This window comes from Rattus rattus, chromosome 8 (genome assembly GCF_011064425.1).
Source record: "Rattus rattus isolate New Zealand chromosome 8, Rrattus_CSIRO_v1, whole genome shotgun sequence".
NCBI classification, from domain to species: Eukaryota; Metazoa; Chordata; class Mammalia; order Rodentia; family Muridae; genus Rattus; species Rattus rattus.
Window position 1 is genome coordinate 94,979,887 of NC_046161.1, and position 13,289 is coordinate 94,993,175.

General features: G+C 45.2%; 1 protein-coding gene and 1 pseudogene across 6 annotated transcripts in view; one reads left to right on the top strand and one right to left on the bottom strand.

Moving 5' to 3' along the window:
* Tmem108 (transmembrane protein 108) overlaps nucleotides 1–13,289 on the bottom strand; it is a 280,807-nt gene that overhangs the window by 197,449 nt on the left and 70,069 nt on the right. For 2 of the 6 annotated variants that reach the window (XM_032910384.1, XM_032910382.1), the window contains exon 1: nucleotides 10,362–11,109. The exons of the other annotated variants lie outside the window; for them this stretch is intronic. The gene's annotated coding sequence lies outside the window, so the exon portion shown is untranslated. Of the gene's footprint in view, nucleotides 1–10,361; nucleotides 11,110–13,289 lie in introns of those variants that run through there. 6 annotated transcript variants of the gene reach the window in all.
* The window catches only part of LOC116908256, a 91,688-nt pseudogene that overhangs the window by 8,245 nt on the left and 70,154 nt on the right, over nucleotides 1–13,289 (top strand).

The following is a 13,289-nucleotide window of genomic DNA, read 5'->3' on the forward strand; positions in this document are numbered from 1 at the left end:
ACCAGCAGCCTCTCGGGTAAGAAACCAGTGAAGGAGGCAGACTTAAATGGCTTAAATAATGTCATACTGTATTTCATTTGCCTTTTTAAGATCCTTATTTATTTTGTGTGTGTGCACACATGCATGCCCTAGAGGCTGGAAGGGATGTTGGACGTCTTGGAGCTGGAAGTACAGGCATTTGTGAGCCACCTGATACGGATACTGGGGTCTATACTGTGGCTCTCGGATAGCGCAGTAAGTGCTCTTAAGAACTGAGCCTTCTCTCCAGCCCAATACTGTACTTTTACGTACACAAGACATGTAAGTAGTGTTGCATGTAATAATTAGCAAGCTATAAAACAGCTCTGAAGACTGACAGAGCTATCAAGATGGCCTCAGGACATTCAGAGACCTGGCATGCACACGTGTTGAATTCCTTTACAATATAATAGAACATGTTTTCTAAGGATAGCTAGGACAGGGAAAGAAAACCTGCTGTGTACTAAACGGATTCTGCAATGCCTTTAAACAGAAGGCCATCCTGCCATTTGTGATAACGTGGATGAAACTGGAGGCCTTGAAATGAAATGAGCCGGAAGACAAATGCCACGCGACCTCACAGGTGAAACTGTGAACCCTACCTTGCCATGTGCAGAAGCAGAAAGTGAAACAGGGATTACTGGGATTCGGGGTGCACACAATGGTATTAAGGTGAGGTAGGGATGTGAGCCAGGGAAGGGTGCGTGTCTGTGTGCAGCTTCCCTTCCCTCTCTGGGGACAGCACTCGCCTAGCTTATCAATGTGTTTACCACTGGGGATTAGCAGGAGCTGGGGTGAGAAACACTAGGGAGATATGGACCAAAGGACACAGAATATCAGGGAGACGGGGGCATCAGTTCAAGAGGTTACTACGAAGCCTGGTGCCTAGAGGTAACGTCATGCACCGTATTCCTGAACATCACTACAATTAGGTCGGAAACGTGCCCACCATGAGAAGAGGCATGTCAACTAGCGACTAAGGTATACATACTTGTGAGCGCCAGGATGCGCCACCTACGTATACACAATTTTGTCAATTAAGACAAATAACGGTTTTAAAAGAAAACGAGGAAGTTTCCATTTTGAAACAACTCACAACCAGAGAAGAAATTAAAGAACTGAAAATTGTATTCTCATATATATGTCTGCCTGCATGCTGCTATGCTCCCCGCCATGATAATTATGGATTAAACCTCTGAAGCTGTAAGCCAGCCCCAGTTAAATGTCTTCCTGTATAAGAGTTTCTGTGGCCATGGTGTCTGTTCACAGCAGTAAACCCTCACTAAGACACCAAGGCTTTGAACTTGGGGTCGTCCTACTTTGACCTCCCAACGTCTGGTACCGTGAGCATGAACCACCACACTGGGCTTCCTTTCGTCTCTCCATCGATGGATTATTCATAAAAATAATCCTATAAAAATGTAAGGAGTGGAGTGACTCTGATACTTAGAAGGAAGGCTGCAACCTTAGGGGTCTCTGTTAGCAGAGGTCAAAGTTCACAAGGTATACGGGCAGCCTAAAAAGGGTGGGAAGATAAAATAAAGATAGAAAGACGGAAACAGAAGCAAATGTTAAATGGGGATAATCGATGGAGCCAAAAGTGGATGCATTGGCGGCTTCTCTGCTGCCGTGATAAAATACCACCATCAAAGGTAATTAGGGAGCTGAAGCTCCAGGGGGCTCGATGTTCGCAATGGTGGGAAGGCAGGGTGGCAGGAAGCTGGGAGATCACATCTCAGCTGCTACAGGAAGCAGAGCCTGAACCAGATGTGGAGTGAGGCTAGAAATCCTCAAAAACCTACCCCATACTTCCTTCAACAGAGCTGAACCTCCTCAAGGTTGCATAACCTTTCCAACAGGGCCACTGGCTGGTGATCGCGTGTTCAAATACTCAAGGCTATGGGAGACATTTCTCATTGAAAACACCACATAGGGTTCTGTAAAAAACAAACAAAACAAAAACAAAACGAAGCCCAACCCAACCCAAACCAGACTGTTAATGGCACCACTGAGGGAGAGAAGAAAGGAAGTCCAGTGTGGTGGTTCACGTTCACGGTATCAGAACTTGGGAGGTCAAAGTAGGAAGACCCCAAGTTCAAAGCCCTAGTGTCTTAGTGAGGGTTTTATTGCTGTGAGGAGACACCATGGCCACGGAAACTCCTATAAAGGAGACATTTAACTGGGGCTGGCTTACAGCTCCAGAGAGTCAGTCCATTATCGTCATGGCAGGAAGCATGGCGGCACGCAGGCAGACATGGTGCTAGAGAAGGAGCTGAGAGGTCTACATTTGACGGCAGTAAACAGAGAACTGCCTTGAGCTTCTGAGACATCAAAGCCCACTACCCAGTGATCTTCCTCCAAAAGCCCACACCTACACCAACAAGGCCACACCTTCTAACAGTGCCATTCTTTGGGCCAACCATTCAAACACATGAATCTATGGGGGTCAAAGTTATTTAAACCACCACACTGGGATACAAAGAAAGACCCTGTCTCGTCTGTTACCTTCCTCTCCCCACTGAACCTACCAACAAGTAAATCATTAGGTTCAGTGCTTCTTTTAAAAATCAAATTATATGACACACTCATTGAACAAAAATCCCACCTTACTCTTCCAATATTATAGCCATGAGAAAAAGAAAGAGTATTTCCCAATGCTTGACAGTACCTTGATTCCAAACTGAGACAGACGCAAAATGAGAAAGAGTGTCACAGGTGAATCTTATACAGCTGACATAATCTTTAAGCACATCACTAGTGATTCTAACTGTTATGACCATATTGGTTTTACCACAGGATAGAAAGTTTAATAATTAGGAAACTGATTAACACATTGTATCACAATAACAAATTAGAAAAATGATCAAATCATTAGTTCTAGAAAAAAATGTTTGGTCAAATTCATCACGAGTTTATTTTATTCTTGTGGGTTCTGAGCCTTGTGCATGCCAGGCAAGGGCTCTACCAGTGAATGGCACCCCTACCCTTTCCTTTGCAATTCACAATACTAACAAACTAAAAATTAGTAGTTATTTTCCTGATCTGATAAAGAGAACGTATGAAATAATAAAGTGTACAACAAACATCAGGCACTTAATTATTAGAATATATTTTAAATCTCCTTTAATATTAGACATAAGACATGCTGGCTAACACTTACTTGTACTTTACATCCTGCAAGTACAGGTTAGATACAGATATAGTAAAAGAAACAAAAACATTTAAAAAGAGTGTACCTATAAGACATTATTTATAGGTATGCTTTTATAGAAAATAAATGTTACCCAGGTTAACTAAAATATTTGGAACCAAAAGTGTTTTAGACTTCTTTCCTTTTTTTTTTTCCTTAGATTTTTAAATATTTGCCTGTGTGTAATGAGATGGGGGTAAACAGAACCAAGCACATACATAATTCATTTATGTTTCACACATACCTTACTTGGGTTAGGAAGATCCACCAATGCCTAAATACCCCAGGCTTGGTTCTCAGTTCTCAGGAGGCAACAGGACCCTGAAGAGGTGGTACCTAGTGGGAATCTTATGCGACTCAGAGTGTGCCCTTGAAGAAGGGCTCCTGTGTCTCCTCCCTCTCTCCCTCTCTGTTCTTGGTCAAGAGGTCAAGGGGTTTCCTCCCCCACATGCTTGTGCTGTGATGTATGCACTGTGCTCTCAGAGCCCAAAAGCTAGGACTCAACCTGCGAATCTGTGAACCCAAATCAGCCTTCCTCTCACCAAGCAGATAACTTGGGCGTTGATTATGTTAACAAGAAGCTGCCTAGCACAGGACTTTCCTTGGATAACCTCCTCACACATGTTTACGTCACCTACATTTCCAGTGTGAGCTGCACCATGGGGGCGGATGTGGAATTTTCCACTTGTGGTTTTGAACAACGTTCAGAAATCTGGGTGCTGGACCACATGAGGTTTTTTTTTTTTTTTTTTTTTTTTTTTTTGACTAAGGGATGCTCAATTTGTAATCAGTAAAATTAGGCAAATGTTAACAGTCTTGAAAGTAGTATATACAATATAAATATCAACTGTGTGTTTCCATTCAGTTTGACTCCCTTAGGCAGTGCCAAGGACACTGCCATCAACAGGGGCAAAGTATAAAGACCCTACCAATACATTTTGAAAAACGATTGCGATTTTTATATGAAGTGTTTTTGGGGTTTTGCTGCTGGTGTTGTTTTCTCGTTTTGTGTTTTCCTGTTTGTCTGTTTCTGGGGTTGAGCCTCAGACTCATGGACTCTGCCACTGATTTATAATTCTGAAAAGTTTAGATTGAATTGAAAATTATGATATGAATCTTTCCTTTTTTTTTAAAGATGATGTTATCAAAGAAATGAAACACTGTGAAAGAAAAAAAAGGAGATAATTTACACAAAAGTTGGGGATAATTACTGAAACGATAACTTGCTTCTGAACCTCTACGATGTGGGTCTAAGGGCCCCTCTGTTTTTAATTCCTCAATAGCGTTCATGAATTTTAAACACTGTTTCATATGTATGCCATGCTTTCAAAGCCTAGAACAGGATGTTGTGTCCCTGCGACACAGGATTCTTGGGTTTTCCACGTACAGCCTGAAAGAACACGCTGATTTTGTAAATGTTCAGGAACGTGGCCTGAATGATCATTCTATCTCCAGAGGAGGAGGGAGAAGGTGGCAGGTGCGATTCCACATGGAAGCGAGCTCTTGGGGGAACATGCAAGCATTCAGGCTGAGCGACTGCCTTTATTTTTAGTTTTAAATGGAAAGTTTCCTGTGCAAAGCCATCCGTGCAACTATCAGGTATCTGTCCCGACCCCCTACACACACATACGAGGTAGCTAGTCCACCTCTGACCACCATCCAAAAACATTAGTCGGGGAGCAGCTCACAAAGGATGAAAGGGTTTGCTGTAAGCCTTAGTTAGCTCCTCACCTCATAAATCTAATCTGCTGGAGCTTTACAAGTCACTCGGTTACAACAGTAAACAGATTGCCAAGAATTTGCAGACGACTAGCTTTTCTGAAAAGCGTAAATTATAGTGGAATAAGTACGATCCATTTGCATGCCAATATGCTCCCTTGGGTGGAGAGAAAAGCCCAGCGTGGCATCTGGTCCCCGGAATACAGCCTGTGGCAGTCTGAATTTCCTAAAAATAGTTATGGCGAGGCCTATCCAGACACTCTGCCCTGCTCTATCAAGGTGTGGAACTTACTTCCACTCTCCCCAATCTGACTGGGCTTTGAGATGGCCTCAGGGAACAGAGAGGAACAAGTGATGCTAGCTGTTTTGGTCACAAAAGATGATACTGCCTGGCTTTCTTCCTCTAGGGTCCTGTGCTGAGCCAGTGCAGAAGGAACTGGGTTACTGAAAGCTGTTTTCTCTGGAGAAACAAGAAAGCCCAGCTACTGTAGTCCTCCCAGGCTGCACACACAGGGTGGGTTAGCACGTCAAGCCTGCAGTTCAGCCAGCCCAGAGGGTTCCAGTAGAGCCGAGGTAAGCTATTCCCCCTTAGCCCTGGTCAGACTGCAAGATTCATGAAGGCAGCAGTCATGACTGCTGCTTTGCGACCCTAAGTACTGGCGTGGTTTGTGGCAAACCACTAGATAATGAGAACAGAGACTTGTCGTAAATGGAGAGCACTGAATGCATATACACACATGCCCTCATCCGCCCAAAGGAGAAGAAACTCAGAGCCAGTAAGTATCAAGGCTGATGAGGGTTCTATGTTTTAACCACCAAAGAGCAAAAGCCACCATTGAAAGCTAAATTTGATTAAGGACTCATCTGCCTTTTGCCACTGACCAACAACGCCAATTAGTGGACATGTGATTAACCTGTTATTTGCAAAACCAGTTTCTCCAACCCTTTTGTTGTTAATTGTTTCGGAGAATTGCTGAGTTCGTCAGCAGAGGCTGACTGCCTTTGCTTCTCTGGGAGACCTACTCAGTTAGAAGCCTACCCTTTGTTTCCTTCCCTGTTGGCAGCTACAGTTTTCAATCAGGAGCCCTTGGATTCAGTGGAATCCAACATAGCCACTGGGCTCTACGCTGCCATCTGCTATCGAGTGCTAGCAAGAAGTAGCCAGACTTCACAGCTAAATAGAAATCCTGGTCCATTTCACCGTGTGACCCTAGGCAAAGCGCTCGGCCCTCTGACTCATCTCTAAAATGGAGATAACGGCTATTTATCTTGTAGGGTGGTTACAGAATTAAATGAGCCACTGCATATAAAATATCTAATGTGCCTGGCACATGACATATTTCCTCTCCTTAGATTTCCTGGTCAAGTTTTTCAATAGAAGAAGCGGGAAGACCCAGGGTTTATCTCAGATAAAAGAAGTCATTACAGGGAAGCCACACCCTTCCTCCTGTGTGAGTGACACTCCTGAGGCACCTGAAGGAGAGTGCTCCAGTCTACACTGGAAACATCTACAAGAAGAGCCCACAGGACCCCTCTTGCTTTGTTAATTGTAGCTGAGCCGATGTGAGCCTCGGTCCAGTAATAACTCCCCCTTTACTGTCATAGAACTCATTTATGTTTTTAACTTTAATTCTAGGAAATTTCACCCATGTATACGGTATATCTTAGCAAGTCACCCCTCATCTTCCCCTCCAGCTTACTTCTGGGACTACTATTATATCCTTCTCCCAACTTCGAGTCCTTTTACATTTATTTCTTTATTTTCCCTCTGAGTTCAATTAGAGCCCTCCTTATACACACTGGTGTAGGGTGGGTCAGGAGAGAGCCTGGGAACCTGGTCTGAACTCAGTCCTGGCCACACTCCTAAACAAAAAGCCTCTCTCTCTCTCTCTCTCTCTCTCTCTCTCTCTGCCACTCTCTCTGATCTTCTCAGCTAGGGGGTGGGGCCTCTGAGCCCCCCTGCCCAGCTGTAGGTAACCACAGCCAGGCCCCTCCCCACCTTCTGGAGCCCCTCCCCGCTCCAGCTGTAGGTAACCACAGCCAGGCCCCCTCCCCACCCTCTGGAGCCCCGCCCCGCTCCAGCTGTAGGTAACCACAGCCAGGCCCCTCCCCACCCTCTGGTTCTTTCATTCTTCCTGGGATAGGTTCTCTGTCCACAGTCCTGGCTGACATGGAACTCACGGTGATCCTCCTGCCTCAGCCTCTCATGGCTGCATACATGAACCACTAAACCTGGCTTGCTATCATGGATCTTTAAGTCAGAAGAGAACTTGTTTTCCTTTGGAGGTTACTGGAAGCCCTTTATGCTGGAGAAATAGTGGAGCTGAATTACTGACCACTATAAGGAGAGAAAGATCTCAGGAGACCTATAGGTTTTAAAGATTTGACTGACAGACGGACAAAATGAATGTTGCATGGAGAGAACAGAGAATCAGGGAACCATCTGGATACTCTTCTTCCATTCAAACTCATTCTGGGCTTTGTAGGCCTTCATTTAATGTGACCAAAAGACCTCAATCGGCCCTTATTTAACTGGTAAGAAGCAGGCCTGAAGCCATTCTCTAACTTATCTACTGTCATGCCTGACTCTTGGGGTGGGTGGAGTTGGGAATGGCTTTATGGTTTTCAAGCAATGTCTGACACACATGCCAGCGGCCTCGGCCTTCAGGAGGCAATGAGAACCGGGTTCAGCACACATTCCTATTCTGATTAACTTAAAATGGGCACCACGTCCCAGACTTATCTCCTAATTTCCAAGCTCGCTTCCTTCCGAGGGAGGAATGGTTATTATCTTGGACAAGAGCCCACCCTAGGCCCAGGCCTCCGCTCTCTAGACTTGGAGAAGCTCCATCAGAGATTTTTCACTTGAAACATTCTAAGACACAGAAGATGAATTTCAGTAACACCCTGGTGGATGCTGTCCCTGGCATGTGGCCATCACCCAACAGGAAACGACAGGCTTCTGTGGTCTTTAACCTACTGATGAACAGGGTCGATATTATATTCTATGACGAATGGGTAGGAGCCGAGCAAAACGCATGTCAAAACTTCTGTCAGGGCTGTGGGCTAAGTCAGCACTGACCCATCCACAAGAAGCAAGCACGTTGTAATTCCTCCCATCTAGGGACCAAAGATGTTCTTTAAGGGTTCAGACAATCTGATCGCAGACTGACAATGCTCAATAACTGACCTATCTAACCCAAGGTAAGGGACAGAAGAGGCAACCATTTGTATTCAAAGCTACCCAGATCACATTGACTGGGAAAGACGGGACTGTAGTTAGGGACCGAACTGAGATTTGAATGTTTGACTGCTGCATTCAGGTGAGAAAGAAATGAACACCAGATGTGGGAATCGAAACAATGAGAAAGATAAAGGGGTCACCAACCGGAAGCACACTGAGGTAATGGACTGGAGGCAGCTGAACCCAGGAGAGGGCTTGGCATGCTTTTATCTGTAGTGAAGACAATGAGGGTGTATTTGGGAACGAGGGTGGGGAGAGTCGGGGCCACTGGGCAGATACCTCTGACAGGCCTGTTCTAACACAGCTTGATGGGAATTTCCTCTCCAGAGTGTAAACTCCAGAGATCCACACTTAGAAAGCAGGATTCTCCCTCTAAAGATACCCGGCATGGGCCTCCAGGTCTGAACAGTAGGAGTGTGGATGATGGGAGAGCGGTTCTCTTGACTGGACTCAGCTGCTCCTTCGAGTGAAAGAGGAGTTCAGTTTCATGTTAAATTGGGTCCCATTTGAAGCTAAATTTAAGTCTAGAAATGGGCTCTTTGGGGTTCATATTTGTGGCTCTTGCTACATTTTTATTCTACAGCACAGCCTGAGATTTCAGGGGCTCTGGATAAGAAAGCCTTTGTTTAAGAGGTCAGAACCAGTGTGATTTGGCATCTTCGTCAGAGTCCTCTGAAGAGCTCAGGGCCAGACGGTCTTACTGGATGACGTTCTCTCAGTGAAGAGAAGTTTGGCAGTCAGTCTATAAACGCACCTCCGATTCGTGGATTGGTATCAACCTCCCAGCTCTTGCAAAGACATTGTTGTTCCAGACCACAGAGATTGACTGCCCTCAAACAACTGTCCCCAAACGACCGTGACCTCTGACGCCTTAAGAATGGATACAACACGAGAATGCAAATAATTGATAATAAATAAACTCTTCAGTTTTCTTTTACATGACTCATCCTTCCAACCAAAACCAAGTAAAAAGACAAGACAAAACAAATAATAAGACATTAAAAGCTGGGCCTCATCCCTTAGGCCTGTTATATACTGGAAAGGCAAGAGGATTTGAGGACAGCCTGCCTGGTCTACAAAGTGAGTTCAAGGCCAGCCTATACAACTTAGTAAGGCCATGTCTCAAAATAACAGCTATATTTTCTAAGTAGCTGGGTATATAGCTCCCTGGTAGAGCATGTGCCTAGACATACCAGGTCCTAGGCCCTCTCTTCAGTGAGAAATAGTGATGAATCTCACCAATCCTATCACTAGTCATACTCCCCAGAAGAAGCCACTTTAAGTGTCCTCGGAACACCTGGAAATGAACCAAGTACATGACAAATGGTGACAAACTCACAGAGCTTCTCGTGATAGGAAGAAAACTCCGCTAAAGACTGTGAACCAAGAAACGGGAAGCGTTTGACAGACAGACAGCCAAGCCACTCAGCCCCAGTGCCTGCCATGCGCTCATGCGCCTCCCCCAGGAGCTGAATCTCCGTGAAAAGAACATCCACTTGACTCCCAGGGAGGCAAGAAAAAACCAGCGCCTCCCACCTTGGGGCTGGGAAACGGATTCATCCCAGCAAGGCGAAGAGCACATTCAGCATCTGCGGATGGCCACTTATGTCTGCACAAACCCAGAAACTGCCCTCCCCCAAACTGCCACCCAGTGAGAGGGTGCCCCATACTAAGAGACCAGTCAAAGGGTCCCTCAAGGCTTCCTACCAGTGGCTCATTTTGGCCGATTGTGCTTTTTCCTCCCTGTGAATCTGAATTAGATGAATACAGGATAGTTCATTAATAACAAATCTTTAATTACCACCTCTGCTTCATGAACTCAGAGGAAGACATAAGCTGGCATAATATTTATATAAATACCAAATACCTACCTTCAGACTAGTCTTTCCTAGTGGCTTGCATTATTTTAGGTTCCCATCTATTTTAAATCTGGGTTTTGTTTTGGTTTTTTTTCCCCCTCAGACTCTAATTAGAATTTCCCCTGACTTAAGACCAGATTGTAAATTCTCCTACAAGCATCAGGTCTTCGGAGTAGCCCCCGAGATCACTTTGCCCATCTTTGAATACAGTGGCCTCTGGGGCCCTGCCTGGCCAGGTCTCGCCCTTCGTCACAGGATGCTGTGTCCTTACACCCTTGCCCACCCTCGCCTCCAAAGAATCCTGGCCTCTGCTCCTTCCTCCTGGGCTTACCTTGGCTCCACCGCCCACCGTGTGCTTCCATTCCCAAGCTGAAAGAACCATGGGTGCTGCCGGCTTGTTCTCCCCACTCTGTGGTCTGGTTCCAATCATGGAGACATTCCTATGGCAACCAGCAAGCACCCCCACCTCACTCCCTTCCATGGAAGTTTCCCTGTTTGCAAGGCAGGCACTTGGCAAGGACTCTGAATTACTTTCTCTTGCCTAGCAACTACTAGCCTGCTCCAGCCCTTTGCATGGGGATTGGCTTCCTTCCCCTCTTATCTTTTAACACACCCTTAGGAGCTGCTTGGTTAGCTGTGAAAAGGAGGGCTATCACACAGGCCTCACCGAGCACTGGCCTAGAGAGCACAATGGTGTTGGCCAACCTGGAACCTTGCTCTTGTCCCAAGGTAAGAAGATATCCGCAGGCTCAAGGCAATGTGTTGAACATCGACAATTCCATGCTGAGGACCCCAGGTAGCTCCAGGGTTCTTATAGAACTCCAGATCACCCTCATTCTTAGCTACACAAAAGAGTCAGAATATCTAAAGCTGACTCCATTCAGAAAAGCAGGTTTAGGGGCTGGGAGATGGTTAGGTGGTGAAGCGGACCTGAGTTTGCTCTCTAGGACTCACATTAAAAAGCCAGTCAGGGTAGCACACACACAGCAATGGGGAGTCTGAGGCAGGGGGATGCTGGGGGTTTGCTGGCAAGCCAAGACAGCCAAATGCAAGAGCTCTGGATTTAAAAGAGAGATGAAAGAGAGAGAGAGAGAGAAAGAGAAAGAGGAGAGAAGAGACACAGACACACAGAAACATACATACATACATACATACATACATACATACATACATACAAAGAGAGAGAGGGAAACAGGAGAAAGAGAGGAGAGAAAGAGAGGAGAGACACACAAAGAAGCATACAATGAAAAGCACACATACATACATACATACATACATACATACATACATACATACATACATACATACAAAGAGAGACACAGAAGGGGGAGAGGGAGGGAGAGAGAGAAAGAGAGAGAGAGAAAGAGGAGAGGAGAGACACAGACACACAGAAACACACATACATACATACATACATACATACATACATACAAAGAGAGGGAAACAGAGGGAGAAAGAGAGGAGAGAAAGAGAGAGGAGAGACACACAGAGAAGCATACAATGAGAAACATACATACATACATAATACATAATACATACATACAAAGAGAGGCACAGAGTAGGGGAGGAGAGAGACACAGAGAGAAAGGACAAACAGAGAAAAAAGACACACTTGATAAGACACCCTCATACTCACAAATCCACTGGAATTTGTTCGTCCATTATGTGTGTATTTGGATCCCTTCTCTATTTTATTTAACAGCGACCACACAGGCATTTCAACTTATAGGTTGTACCTTATTCCCTTAGTTTATTTTGGTAATAGGAATAAACATAGCCTCAAATCACTAATGATGCTATATTCGTTTGTTTGTTTGTTTGTTTTTAATTGAAGTGAATTCTTAAGAAATACCCAACATGCCTGTAGCCCAATTTAGGTGCCCCAGGTGAAACGCCATCTCTGACAATCTCTGCAGGAGAGAAGCTTAAAACAATGAATTAGCTCTTGGGGACACTGCCAAACAATTCCACGCATGCCTGGTGTCCTTTTAGGAAAAATGCCAATGGTGGGTGACAGTGAATGCTTGGTTCTGACTGTGACAACTAGACTCTCAAACCAGCTTGTGGAGAAAGATGGAAGCTACTGGAAAAGCAGCCAACTGCTCTTCACAAGGAAAACCGGGCAAGTGCTTCAGAGGGGAGGGGTTGCCAAGTTAGGAAAGGAAGGAGTAGAAGCCAGAGGGAGTATGGGTAAAGGGCAGGGCAGGGGCAGACACTATCCGTGTGGGCAGGGACAGACACCACCCATGTGGGCGGGGCAGACAACATCCATGTGGGCGGGGTGGACATCATCCATGTGGGCGGGGCGGACACTATCCATGTGGGCAGGGGTGTCACTGTCTGAGCTTTTAAGAGACAGCACCTTCCTGCCAGCAGAGAACACAAAACACACATCTACCACTGACAGCTTTGGATTCTTCCAGAAAAGTTCAGTCTCCTGGCTTTTCAAAGGGCAAGGGCAGCACTTGGTTACCATGTCCTGGGCCAATGATGAGACGCGGTACATGTTCAGCCAACAGTTACTGAAACAAATTTAAGACACAGCAGCTACTAACGGCGTGTGCTAAAATTTGATCTACCTTCACCATAGGATTTACAAGCTCAAATTTCTGTTATATTCATTGTTGACAAAGATGCAGAGAAAAGGGCATTCTTGAATGCTATTAGTGGAAGTATAAATTAATATAATCACTTTGGAGGACAATTTGGCAGCATTAGGGGGATGCTAAAAAAAAACAAACCACATTTTATTTTATCAGCAAGTCTCTTCCAGTCTCTGATAAATATACCTACAGAAACAAAGGGATGCATCTAGGGATGTTTAGTGAAAGACTGTACCAGGAAATGTAAATGTTGTTCAACTATAGCACATGAATGGAATGGAGTACTATACAGTCATTCAAAAGGACGTGAATACATCTGCATACTGAGGGCAGACTTCCAACATCTATTGCTGAGACTGCAGACTGCACAATAGAATCCACACGTTTACATAAACGTAAGCATAGATGTGTTCAGTGCTTATGTTCATGTGTGCATATGTACATATGTGCTTGCACATGATTAGAATGCAACTTAAAAGAGTAGAGGCTGCAGGTTACTCCTGCCCATCGGGTGTCTTGTGTGAGCCCTACAGGGTAGTGAATACCATGTACAGCCCCGGCAGGAGGCGAGGACCAAAGTGGAAGCAGCAGCTTACGTAAGGAGCTCTCAGAGCTTGTGCTGTCCATGTGCTGGGCACTGTAAGTATTTCAGACCT